This window comes from Polypterus senegalus, unplaced genomic scaffold (genome assembly GCF_016835505.1).
Source record: "Polypterus senegalus isolate Bchr_013 unplaced genomic scaffold, ASM1683550v1 scaffold_1103, whole genome shotgun sequence".
NCBI lineage: Eukaryota > Metazoa > Chordata > Cladistia > Polypteriformes > Polypteridae > Polypterus > Polypterus senegalus.
Window position 1 is genome coordinate 438,830 of NW_024384925.1, and position 14,612 is coordinate 453,441.

The 14,612-nt window shown below is 35.2% G+C and overlaps 1 long non-coding RNA gene across 1 annotated transcript in view; it reads right to left on the reverse strand.

Annotated features, from left to right (window-relative positions):
• Window positions 1-1,424: 1,424 nt before the first annotated feature.
• The window catches only part of LOC120522152, a 100,584-nt gene continuing 87,396 nt past the window's right edge, over window positions 1,425-14,612 (reverse strand). Inside the window, exons 3-4 of the long non-coding RNA XR_005632299.1 lie at window positions 4,150-4,313; window positions 1,425-1,555 (exon numbers count right to left, since the gene is read on the reverse strand). This is a non-coding gene — a long non-coding RNA (uncharacterized LOC120522152). The remainder of the gene's footprint in view (window positions 1,556-4,149; window positions 4,314-14,612) is intronic.

Here is a 14,612-nt window from a genome sequence, read left to right on the forward strand (position 1 = left end):
ATCACATTACATGTGCCAGGTGACAGTGGCAAAATTAGGCTGAGAACCGCAAATTGCTGGCAGTTAATCTAGCTTTTGGTAGTGGAGACATTATTTAGGGAGTGCCAAGTTTCCTTTCACTTTTTACTCTGATCATAACAGTCTGATGTATTTAAAATTTGTCAGACTTTTAAATGCCAGACAAACATGATGGGCATTAATTTTTATTTCATCCAGACCAGGACATAAGAATGGAAAAACAAATGCCCTGTCTTGTATATGTGAACCTGATAATTATCCTGAAGATCATGAGCACATTATTTCAGGAAAAAGATTCTGGGTACTTTATTCCAAAATGGACGAATTATAACTAGGGTCAAAATCAAATAAATAATCCAGACATTACTACTGGAAAATTGTTTGTACCACCAGATTTCAGAGGACAGGTATTTAAATAGTGCCAGCAATGCACAATGTATTGTCACCCAGTGGTTGTTAAAACCATAAATATTTTAACACTACCTTTTGACGGAAAGGGATGATTTCAGATGTAGCAATATAATTCTTCACATATATAATTCGTTGTTACGCTAAATCACATGCTGGACAGCTTATTGGGCTACTTCCTCCTTCTTATACCAGTTTGTCCTTGGGAACACTTTGCATGAATTTCAGTGGAGGTTGATAGATTATTTAAGTACACTCATTTAATTTGCCTAAAAGGGTTGACTTCTGCCTGAATGCTGCCCATTGTGTTTTTGGAAAGAATTCTCCAAGGTTTTCCAACATCCATAGTTTCAGATTATGGTCTTCAATTCATTGCTATGTTTTGAAAATGATTTTGTGTTAGGTTCAGCTGCTCAAAAATGTAACATTTGGTTATCATCAGGAAGCTAACAGTCAGAAGGAGAGAATTAAATGAGGGAATAAATGCTGATTTTAAGACACACTAATCTAATCAAGACAATTGAGCTGATTTTTTGTCCTTGGTCAAATTTGCTCTGAACTCCACATTAAAATGTTCCTTTTGAGTGTCTTTGATTGTCATCTAAGACTTTTGAACCACTTTTGACAAGTTAGTTGACCAAGTATAGCTTGCATGTGCAAGCCTTTAGTCTCTTTGGTTACTCTCATTAACAGTTTGTTACACATTCCAGCACTGTTTTTGGCTGAAAAGTATAATAGAATGTATGCCCCTACTAAGCTACATTATTCAAAGTCACTTTACTGTTGTCCATTGTATCTGAATTACACAGAAACATGGTCTTTCTGCCTTAAAAAGAATTGTCTGCACACATGATACTGTCACTAATGGAGCTAGTAGTTAGAATTGCTATTCCTGATACCCTACTATTATAAATGTTCATTTTTCATAACTAATGCAGTATTCTGCACATTCTGTCATTTAAGGCTCCATATAACATTCTGCCAGTACTTACAAGTATTAAAGAAAGGATCATCACTCAAAGGCATTCCTTCGTAAGTAAAAGGACAACAGTTTTGGTAGAGTCAAGTGCCTCCTGGTGACATATTCTAAGGATAAGGTCATCTACTGTATTCTGATGTGGATCCATGTCTGTTAAGAAATATGTAGAAATTGTGTTAGAAACAACCTAGAAATATTCAATATTTTGCAGTCAACTGTGAAATTAGTTTGTGATTTTTTCAGAGATATTAAGAGCACAATTTAATATTAATGATATTGCTTAAAATATATAATCCAAACAATTTTAATAAACAGATTTTCTTTTATTAATTTATTATACTTAAAATGAAACAGTTGCAATGGAAAGTGTTTTCCTGCATCCAAATAAAGGATAAAAAGACAGTGTTCACTCTAATGAAAATGGTTTACCTCCTTTGACAAAGATACAGTCAAAATTTTAGTAGAGGTGGCAGTTAGTAACCCTGCCCCAAAGTCTGTTGACTTTGAAATGGTGAAACAAAACAGATTCTCTACCCTGCTTTACAATTTGAAACAGAAATGACAGATTCAGATTTTAAAAGCAAGTCCTATATTTATTTTAAAGTCAATAAAAACAAGCACACCACCACTATCCCAGTCCTTGCTTACAAATTATCTTTCTCTAATCATTCATGCACCACTCATTTTTCAGTGAAACTTTCTTCTTTACTCTACATGGTTCTTATTAAACATCATGTTCCACTGTTTCTGATACCAGTCATAAATCAAACATTACAAAATCAACACATTTCAAAAATATTCCAAAATTTAATTTAGACTTTTATGACCAAATATAAGTCATGGCAGTCATACTTACTTCTTCTTGCTATTCATAAAATTAGTATTTAGTACTTAGTACCAAATTACATAATCCAAGGTACTATCTCCAATTTGGACTCCTATTCCATAATTTGTGCCATTTCCTTATCCAAATTATATCCTTATTAAAGATTTTACTTACTTTGCCATAGTAACTGCACTATCCATCACCAATCTTGTAAGTGCTGTCTCTGCAGTAATATCAGATATTTTAATTACAAAACACAGACAAAAAAATTTGGATTACTACCCACAAACATACCAAACCACATATTAATTGACCAAATTAAACTCATTCCTGCATAACCAACATGACTTCAAACTCCTTAACATAAGTGCAGAAGCTGAAATATTGAAATGTCCACCTCCTCAATCTACCAATAAAACACATGCCATTGAAATAGTCAGACTTACTAATAAATTAATATGACTGCCAAATAGCTTTTTCTATTGAAGCTTCAAGAGGAAATTGTTTAAATAACTTGTTACAAAGAAACTTTTTTACCAAAACCTGCATTTTAATGACATACATTAACTATCAATCTACACTGCACAAGAAATATTATTATTTTCAAAGCTATTTTATTACATCCCATTCACCAATCCCAAATAGTGATGTACTGTGGATACTACAGTGAGGTCCAAACACAGTCATTCTCTTAGCAGTGTCTATCCTTGTCATTTATCCATCATTCATATTAAATCATACATTAATTCATAACTCCAAGTTATTTATTCAAGACATTTACTTTTATTTAATCATTTTCATCTGGGGATGAAAAATGCAATATGGCCAGTCCTCCTTCACTAAAGTTGCATATCCACCCAAACATCGAACAACAATCATATTTTGCTACTTCATAAACATTTAGCAAAACTGTTGTCCTTTTCTTGAAATTAAATAACTAGGTCAGGTAATAGGTCAGGATTTTAGACAAGCTTCTCACCCTTCATACATAATGAAAATCTTTGGGAGGCTTGTCCTGAAACTGCTCTGACCCTTGATTACAGACCATCTTGATCTTCTGCAGTTTGATACCATGCTCATAGGAGTGTAGAGGATTCTTTGGTCTATATGCTCCAAACAGTCTATTCCCACATGGACAAAGTCAGCACCACAGTAAGAATCATGTTCTTCGATTTCTTCAGACCCATTAACAAAATCTTGCCTCACAGACTAGGGAACAAGCTAAGGGCTATGAATCTTGATGCCCCGCAATCTCCTGGATCATGTCAGAAATGGTGGTGTGAAACAGTGGGGTACCTCAGGCAACTGTCCTGTCTCCTGTCCTTTTACCCTCTACACAATGTACTTCCAGTACAATCCCAGCTCTTGCCAACTACAGAAGTTCTCAGATGACTCCTCCATCTCAAGTTTCATTAATAATAGAGGTGAGCTGAAGTACAGGAGGGTGGTGGAGGATTTTGACTTGTGGATTTTACCTGTCTGTTCTAGCCAGTGTATTGTTCTATGCTGTGGTCTCCTGAGCAAACTTATCAGAAAAGCCAGCTCCATCAAAGGATTATCTCTGGATATTCTGGAAGCAGTTGTGTAAAGAGGATTTGTGGAAAAGTTGTTTGCCATTATGAGCAATTTTGCACATCCTCCCAGTATGCATTTGAATTTCCACTTGGTGAATAATAAAGTGCATATAATCTGATCTAAAAACTCAACACTGGTTATCTTGAATTAAGAAAAGTAATCTTAAATGCATAATGCTACAGTGGATGAGACATTCAAACTCATGTGGGAGAAATATTCCTTTAAAATAAGAAATTTGCAGTTGTTAAGATATTATTTTTGCTATTGCTTGAAGTACTTTATTAAATAATCATTTTACACACCAAATTCTAAACATATTATCATTTCTTTAATATTTTCTTACCTTTAATAATTTTTAGTTCTGGACATTTAGGCAATCTGTATTTCACAGAGAAGGTTCCCACTGATTTTTTAAATGATGTACAAGATGGAAGGGACGATTGTATTCCCATTGTCTGTATATGTTTTTCATATTTTCATATCTCTCCTTTTCCACTTGAGTCATACCTGAAACCATAAAACACCATATTGCAGTAAGTTTAATTTAAAATTATCAAAGTTTTAGAAGCCAATTTTGTACTATTTTATATTGTTGCTCAATACTTAAAAAGGTTCAAACTAAATATTCTATATTCACAGATCCAAAGGAATACTTTTTCTGAAAACACTTATAACTTGAGATTAAAGTTAGTTAAACAATACAGGATGAGATGGCAATCAGATGAAAGCCACGATCATGCACATATTCTCATTCATTCATATAAGGCCAATATAGTGTGGCTGATTAACCTGAAACACCTGTCACTTTGGCCATGACAGCAAACTAAACTTCTCTGGCAAAATTTACAAGAATACAGAGAGAACATGTAAACTACACACAGCCCATGGTCACTACAATAACTTAATCAGGGGCCTCACTTATATAAAAAGTACACAGAATGATTCTAAATTTAAATATACAGTACTATTATTTCTCTATCCACAAATATTCATAAGCCCTCCCCTTAACAAGCTTGGGTATAAATCACAAATAACACATATCTTCTTAAATCTGTGTACTGTTGAATTAGCTTATCAACACAAGCCAAACAGCACTGTCAAATATACTTATATGGTAGGATATAATGCCACATAAACAGCAAAATAGACCATAACTAAATCTGCTAAAATAGCAAGTGAAATGACAGATGACCTGAATGTTGCTGCTTTTATTTACTTAAGAGTATTACTTCACTGAAAGAAGTCCCTTTTAATCAGACCTTGAGTCTTTCATCATAGGTGAAACTGTTGAACTATGGAGATAATATGAATGGTAGCCTTTATGACACCAAATGCAACCAAAATAGATTTGGTGATTATCATTTCTACTTAGTTCACCAGTAGCGAATTAAATCATTGAAACTTTAAACAATTATATTGTAACAGATGTAAAAGGCCATTTCTTTGTAGTTGAGTACTGTATATTGCCGTTAACATATGTGTCGGTACGGGCTTCCCTTGCATATCCCTGAGCCGCATAAAGGATGGTTTGTATTCTGTACTGGGTGCGAGGGAGTCACGAGTTTCAAGAGTTTTTGTATGGATGTATATGTTTGCGTGCTAACTTACTAATACAAATGACTCGCGTAGTTCTTTAGCTAAAACTCCTAAAACGTTTTCCATTCATTCTTTATGGTAGTGCTAAACCACTACCGATGTGATCTATTTTCTGCCACTTCCGTTTCGGGGTGCTGTTCTGCGCTGTTCTGCGCTTATCGCCGCTCTGCCCCAGCGTCTGCGTTCATAGACGAGCTGCTGCAGCGTTTTGTTTTTTGTTTCTTAAGTAAATCGTGAAGTTTAAAATGTAGATCTGTTGATTAATTCATGATTTCATTATTTATAGCTAATACTGTTAACAAGTGGTCGCTATTTTTGCCTGTTGTATACAATCTATCTAGCGCCTTTCACATCTATCGCCACTCTCACTGCCCGCTTGCCTGCGTGCAGCGTGTGTCGATTGATATATGATTTAATGTATTTCTTTTTGACATAATTCTCCGAGTTGTAAAATACATATACATTATATATAAAACAAAACTACTATATAGCTAATACAGTTATCTTCTGTCTAGTGCCTTCTCTGTCTGCCTATTATATAGTGCCTTTCCTGTTAATATCTGTTGTACAGTACCTTCTCTATCTGTCTGTCTAGTGTATTTCAAATCTATATCTGTACTCTCACTGCCTGCTTGCCTACCTGCAGCGTGTGATGATTAATTGCAGAGATTTAAAAAAATTATATTTGTGTGATACTGTTACCTGTACGTTACCTTGTCTGTCTGCGGTTATACAGTGAGTTCCCTGTCTGCCTATTATCTATCCCTATCTATTAATTTATCTAGTGCCTTTCACAAGTTAAGGTACTCTTACTGCCTGCTTGCCTTTCTGTAGCATCAGTCATTTAGTGCCTTTCACATCTATCTATCTACCTACCTATTTATTACATAGCCTTTCACATCTATTTATCTGTATATCTGTCTGTCTGTCTGTCTGTCTATTTTTTCTCCTGACAGTTTTATATCTTCTATTACACAATGCCTTCCCAGTTTATCTGTCTTCTGACTTCTCTATGTATTATTCAGTGCTGTCTGACAGTGAATGTCTTACATAACTTAAAAATAAGAACAGTTATAAGGACACTTGTTCATGTTAATTGCAGTCTCAATTTTTAAATATTTTAAAAAGAGCATCCCACATCTATTATACAGTGACTTTCCTATTTGTCTGTCAATCTAGTGCCTTTCAGATCTATATGTACTCTTTTTTTATTATTAATTTTATTACAATCCATACAAAGCAATCAAGTTTTTACAAATAGAAAAATTAAGTTAAGAACAGATCAAACCCCACCCTGAGAGAGAGAGCAAGCCAAATGGCGTTAAATTTAAGGCTTGTAAACATACCTAAATTAATAAATTCTCTGTGCTTTATGAACTTATTTTAAAATATTACTGATTAGATCCTGCCATGTTTTGAAAAAAGTCTGTATGGATCCTCTAACTGAGTATTTGATTTTTTCCAACTTCAAATAATATAACACATCGGTTTCCCACTGACTTAAAAGAGGAGAGTTTGGGTTCTTCCAGTTTATCAGAATAAGTCTGCGTGCCAAGAGTGTAGTGAATGCAATCACAATTTGTTTGTCTTTCTCCGCTTTAAACCCATCTGGAAGAACCCCAAACACAGCTGTTAATGGGTTAGGAGGGATTGTGAGTCCAAGGCTGTCTGAAAGGTAATTAAAATTTTTGTCCAGAATAATGTTAATTTGGTGCAGGCCCAGAACATGTGACCCAGTGAGGCTGGGGCTTGGTTGTAGCGTTCAGGTTGGATCATGCCCTGGAAACATTTTGAGAGTTTTAGTCGAGACAGATGTGCTCGATATATAATTTTAAGTTGTATAATTGTATGCTTTGCGCATATGGAGCTCGAGTGAATTCTCTGCATTGCTACTTTCCACTCCTTTTCTGATATATTAACTGAGAGATCTTTTTCCCAGTGTCCTCTTGGATCTTTGAAAGGGAGGGATTGTAAAATGATTTTATATATTGTAGAGATGGAGTCTAAGTCCTTGAGATTGAGCAATATTTTTCCAGCGTGGATGAGGGTGCAAGATGAGGAAAATCTGGAAGGTTCTGTTTAACAAAGTTCCTGATTTGAAGATAGTAAAAGAAATGTGTAGCTGGAATGTTAAATTTGGAATGTAATTGTTCATAGGATGCAAAGACGTTGTCTATATAAAGATCTCTAAGCCAGTTAATTCCAAATTTTTTCCAGATATTAAAAACTGCATATGTTTGTGAAGGTTGAAAGAGGTGGTTCTCTTGCAGGGTGCCACAGACAGAAGCTTCTCCGTCTTAAAATGCTTTCTACATTGGTTCCAGATTCTAAGTGAGTGGAGCACAATTGGGTTATTAGTGTATTGCCGATAACGTGTGTTTATTGGAGCACAGAGCAAGGAATACAAAGAAGTACTGCAGGATTTTACTTCTATTGCGGTCCAAGCCTGTGTATGTTCTTCTATTTGTGTCCAGGTTCTTATCGCCTGTATATTTGCCCAGTAATAAAACTGGAAGTTAGGTAGAGCCATGCCGCCTTCTGCCTTTTGTCTTTGTAAGGTCGCTCTTTTGATGCGTGGATGTTTTGAATTCCAAATAAATGAGGTCACTGTCGAATCTAATTGCCTACAAAACGATTTATTAATGTATATTGGGATGTTTTGAAATAAAAAAAGGAGCTTAGGAAGAATATTCATCTTAACAGTGTTAATTCTTCCATCTAGTGTAAGATGAAGGGTTGACCATCTATGCAAGTCTTGTTTAATTTTTTCCATGCAGACGGCTGAAATTCTGTTGATATAGAGCTTTAAGTTTACTTGTAATGTTTACCCGAGGTATTTAAACTGTTCTGCAATGATAAAAGGTAGGGTATCTAATCTAATATTATATGCTTGAGAGTTCACTGGAAAGAGTACACTTTTATTCAGATTAATTCTGAGACCAGAGATCTTTTGAAATTCTGTGAGTGCTACTAAGACTGCAGGCACAGAATTTTCTGGGTCCGATATATACAGTACCATGTCATCTGCATATAATGAGATTTTCTGTTCCAGTCCTTCTCTGCTAATTCCCTTTATCTGATCAGTATTTCGACAATGTATTGCCAGTAGTTCAATGGCAATCGCAAACAGCAGCGGTGACAAGGGGCATCCTTGTCTAGTGCCACGTTCTAGTTTAAAGTAGTCTGAGCAAATGTTGTTGATGCAAACTGAAGCTTCTGGGTTAGTATACAGTTATTTAATTCATGCACAAATGTTTGGGCCAAACCCAAACTTTTCCAATGTAGTAAAAAGGTATTTCCATTCAATCATGTCGAATGCTTTTTATGCATCCAATGATAATAATATTTCTGGGGTGTTTGATTTAGTTGGTGAGTATATTACATTAAACAGGCGTCGAAGATTTGAAGATAAGTGCCGGCCCCTAATAAATCCAGTTTGGTCTTGTGATATTACCGAGGGAGCACTTTCTCCATCCTTCTGGCTAAGATTTTAGAGAGTATTTTAACGTCGTTATTCAGAAGTGAAATTGGTCTGTATGATGCACATTGTAATAAGTCCTTATTTTGTTTTGGAAAGACAGTGATTAGTGCTTGGCGAAAGGTTTGTGGAAGAGATTGGTTATCTCTGGCTTCTGTAAATGTTGCTAATAGGAGGGGAGCTAGCTGAGCGGAGAATTTCTTGTAAAATTCTGCAGGGTAACCATCAGGGCCTGCTGCTTTCCCGCCTTGGAGTGACTTTATAGCATCTAGTAATTCTGATAACGCCAGAGGTTTATCAAGTTCCTCCAAACTAGAAGCGTCTATTTGTGGTATCTGTAATGTATCCAGAAATGCATTAGATTGTGTATTGTCTTCTTTATCTATATGTACTCTAATGGTCTTCTTGCTTTTCCTGTAGCGTCTGTTGAATAATAAACAGGCTGAAGTATTTTCATTTATTTTATTTACATAAATCTCAGAGATAAATAATTAAATAAATAAATACACACACAATAAAACTAATATATTGCTAATGCTGATATCTATCTGTCTGATGCTTTCTCTTTCTGTTTTCTTATATATTGCCTTTGCTGTCTACCTATTATAAAGTGAATTCCTTCTATCTGTCTATGTAGTAATAATAGTATTACTTTTGGCTTCCTGGTCTGCTTTGTATATACTGTAGTGCCTTTCCTATCTATCTGTCATATATAATGTCTTTCATGTCTATCTACCTACCTATCTATCTAGTGGCTTCTCTACTTGTATATTATTTACTGTATACCCTGTTTTTTTCTGACAGTTTTGTATATGTTATATGGTGCCTTCCATATCTGTCTGTCTAGTGCTTTTCACATCTACTTGTACTCTCATTATCTGCTTGCCTTCCTAAAGTATCTGTTGATTAATAAAAGGCTGTACCATTCTTCAGTTAGTAGTGCTTTCTCTGTCTGTCTTTTATACAGTGAACTCCTGTCTATCTAGTGTATATAGTACAGTATTAGTAATTTTATTATTATATAGCAGCTTCCCTATCTGCCGATCATATAGTGCCTTTCCTTCCTATCTATTTATCTATCCCCTTAGCTGTTTTTAATATCTATTATACAGTGCCTTCCTGTTTATTTATATATCTAGTGACTTCTCCATCTGTCTGTCTATTATGCAGTGCTCTGTCTGTCTATGTCTTATGGATTTTAAAAATAACAGTTATACAGACACCTGTTCATATTAATTGCAGTCTCAATTGAATTAAAAATATTTTAAAAGGAGCATCCCACATGAAAATACAACGATCTGACTGACTGATTGACTGACAGTGCATACCACTTTATATGGTTAAAAAGAAAAAAAATAACACTTTCTCCCCAGTGGGGAATCGAACTTGGGTCTCTGAGGAGCAACGGGCCTGCTGTGCACTGATTGGCTGAGCAGTCTGTATCAACTATCATGACTGGCCCCGCATGGTAGGCGGGAAAGTTAACCAAATAATAAACTGACTGCTGCTCTGAGAGAAAAGGTTTATGTAGTTGTTAGTGACCTGATGAACTGATGACTGGAGATGGTACTAAAGTGAAAATTCTTTACACTATAACAAAATATTTTGGTGCCGTATAAATGTAAAATTTGATTTTGTCTCTGTAAGACATTACATCTCCAAAAGTTTGTTTTATTGCACTGATTTTGTTCAGTGTTTATTAGAACGCTAGGGGTGTGGCCAGAGGGGTGTTCACCAGGGCACCAGACAGGCTAGGACCGCCCCTGGTCATACAATCTCCTTCTGGGAACTCTTCTCCCATCCCTCTCCCAATTCTATTTATATATATTTGTACAGTGCCACCTACTGTTCAAATTAAATAATACCACAATATAACAAAATTCATCATATGAAGCCCCTGTTATGAATTCAGATGTCCTTTTACACTAAGGTGTGATTGTCACTAATCTCTTTGCGTTTGTGCATCTTTGCATGCCATTTCTCTTTTCATTTAAGGCATACTTCCTGAAAAATGCCGGCATGTCCGCCAGTAAACATGTACGAACTGTCGCCTGCGCCGCTGTTTCATCACGCACAGCGATGTGATGAAGTCTGCGTTTTGAGGTTGCAGGTGTATTACTGTTGCTTTTCTGAGCTGCTCTGTGATTGACAGCGGGCAGTAAACTTTGTTCAAATGGTATTGAAAGGTGCAACTTTTTAGTTGCCACTTCAGCCATTTAGCCGGGCACAATATGTTCTGTTACTAATAAATTCTTCAACGGAGCTCATCAACAAAGAAACATGGAAAAAGATTTGTAAAATAATGATAGTCATAATCATAATTAATGATTAATTTCTTGACAGCCAAGAACTTTGTACAGTACAAAGACATTTTAAAATAAACGTGCCAATCCACTTTCACGCCATACGTTGCTCATAAACATTTGCTCAGGTAGATTTTTTCTGGGAAAAAGAATTCCACGGAAAGGCGTTGTTGTGGAACTCAAATTTAACTTCTGTCATATGTGTGATTAAAACTGTGTGAATGAAATCATTTAAGTTCTATGAAAAAATCCCTTGCCTGTCATGACCACACCATTTAAATTGGAGAAGGATCTCAAATTTCAGAAGCAAAACAAATGTTATTGCTAATACTGAGCACTTCTTTGATTTTATGCAGTTTGAAATGTGCCTGGGTCAGACCTGAGCAAATTTTTTATTTTTTTATTTCAAAAGTGGAAAAGTACTGCTGCTACCCTTAAATTCCGTTGAGTTATAGCTTTGTTGCTGTTTTTACACATTTTTGATGTGCCTGTTTCAGATGTGACCAAATTTATAAAGGGAACAAAGAATAAACATTACTTGTTTTAAATACATTCTTTTGTGTTGATTTAAAATTTGTCATTAACTGCTGCTTACCTGCCGCTGAAAATGTCTGGCCCGCTAACTTTTTTGGTTTGAAAATCTGGCCCAACTGAATTTATAATTGAATAACCCTGGTGTAGATTGTTGTTGCACGATATTATTATATGTAATGTTATATTGACAATGGCATCATCAAGCAGCCATAAGATACATCATTTAATGCATACTATGTATATATTATATATAGGGCTGAGAATCGATTAAATAATTAATTGCAAAATTGCATGTAATTAATTGTGATTAATCATATCTAACGTTAAAACATGTAATAAAATTAATATATAAATCATGAATACACACAAATTAATGTAAAATCAACACAAATTAATTAAAAATTAATTGCACCTTTTAAACTTAAACAAAATATTACTTTGAGCAAGCTAACCTGAATTTGAATGCCTTCCTAAAAGGCAAGTTGAAAAGAAGCAATAAGAAAATGAGGCCAATGTATTAATTATCAAGTTGACTTAGCATACTGAAACTCAGACATGTCAAAGTAAAAAGTGATCTAAACGATCGTTGACTTTGAAAGCACTGCTTGAAGGCTGATTTAATTGAAATAGTTTGTATCTCTTAAAAGTTCATACATTAAAACTTGTGTTAATACTCCACAAATACTTTCCTTAATTGTTAAACACTATGACTTGATGATTATACTCTTTACAAGTGCTGTGTCTACAAAAGTCTAAGAGATCCAATGCTTTTGTGGTTGGTAGAAATGTGGTGTGCCTTGGAATTTTTTGGTTGGAAAAATGTGCAAAAAAGGGAAACTGCATGCAAAGATGTGCGAACACAAGGATATCAGTGACAATCATATGTTAGTGTTCCTGCACGAAATAAGAAGGGACAACTGTTTATGCGTGGTTATTTTTGTTTTGATGATCAGTTGCATCATATTCAGCCCTTCGTTCATTATTCCAGCACAAGTGTAACCAGCCTCTCGTTGAAATTCATGGCGTTCTCTTAGCAGCAGCGCGTGTACTTAAAAATATTTTCCATGAGCCCGCTCCACCTTTGATATTATAATCGCCGCGACTCCTCGCACCCAGCACGAATACAAACCATCCTTTATGTGGCTCAGGGATGTGCAAGGGGAGCCCGTGCACACACATACTGTATGTTAACTGCACATAAGTTCAACAATAAAGAAATGGCCTTTTGCATCTGTTGCAATGTAATTGTTTAAAGTTTCAATGACTTCTTTCACCACTGGTGAACTAAGTAGATATGATAATCACCAAACCTATTTTTGGTTGCATTTGTGATCATTTTAGCTGCAGTCTGGAGCCCTGGCGCACCACAGGCTGGAGCCACTCAAAGGTTGCTTCTGGGCCGCATGTGGCCCGAGGGACTCCATTTGAAGAGGCCTGGATTAGAGCACCATCCAGGCCGCAGTCGTACGATCTTAAATCACAGGCTGTTATTTTTCCCATCTGTTACTATCCTGTAGTTGTTACCCATAATCCCTGTTGTGGGGCATCTTGTAAATTTAGTCATGATGCACACCTTAAATTGCTTTACAATCAAAAAATAAGGTGTACTGTATAATTAGACCAAGAGATAAAGCAAAATCCTCCACCAGGGTACCTGCAATAGAAACTCAGTTCAAATTAAAGCAAAAATTTATCTCTAGTTCAGAAAAAATTATGCAGTTTTAAATGCTGCTTATTAAACATTTGCTCTCTTGGAAGTAAAGCTGTTTTGGGTAAATTATATTATATTAAGTACAAAATCTGATCTGTGTCTTGTCACTGAAACCTGGCTCAGTAAATCTTGACACCGTTCCCTAGCTGAGGCGTCACCAGATGGATACTCGTTCCTTCATAAGTCTAGAGATTCAGGTCGAGGAGAAGGCCTTGAAATAATTCATTGTAACAAAATGAAAATTAGTTCTAAAACTTCAGGTGACTTAAGATCCTTTGAGGCACTAATTTTAAATATTAAAACAGATTCTAGAACAACTGTAGTTCTAGTCTACATACCTCCAAGGCCATAGTCATTGCTCATGACTGAATCTGGCAACCTTTATATGATTTGGCTCTACATTATGATTACATAGTGTTGATGGGAGATTTTAATGTACACATTGATGTGGAAACTGACACTTTTTCAATTGTTTTACTTATTTGTTAAATTCATTAGTATGTTGTCAGATTGTCAAAGTCTAACTCATAATCATAACTACACATTAGATTTAATTATAACTTGAGTTGAAATTCAAAATTTAAATATTACTCCATTAAATTAAGCAATATTTGATTTGGCTCTGCCCTTACTAATACATTCACAGATTAAAACAAAGACATTGCGCCATCTAGATTATAATTCTGCTTAAAAATTATAGATACTTTGAGTAAGTCAAGTGTAATTGTGGAAAACCATTTAGATCAGTTAACATCAAATTATAATGTGATCTTGAGAGATGCTCTGGACGCAGCAGCTCCCTTAAAACAAAAGTGATCAAAGCACATAGAAACTCTTCCTGGCTTAATGAGAGCACTCAAACTCTTAAATTAGTGCTCAAAAACTGGAGCGTAGATGGAGAACAACAAAGTTGCAGGTCTTTCAAATTGTATGGACAGAGAGTGTTATAAAAAAATATAAAAAGTTCTCCTTAAAGCTGTCTCAGACTACTATTCTAAAATAATATGTAACAATAATAATAATCCTCACTGTTTAGAAGCGGCTAGTTTAACAAATGGTAATTCAGATCTACAGTGCATAATACCAACAGACATTAGCAGTACAGACTTTATGAACTTTTTTAACACCAAAATTAAAAAATATAAGATCCCAGATCTCATCATTACAGTGCAAACTGCATACTA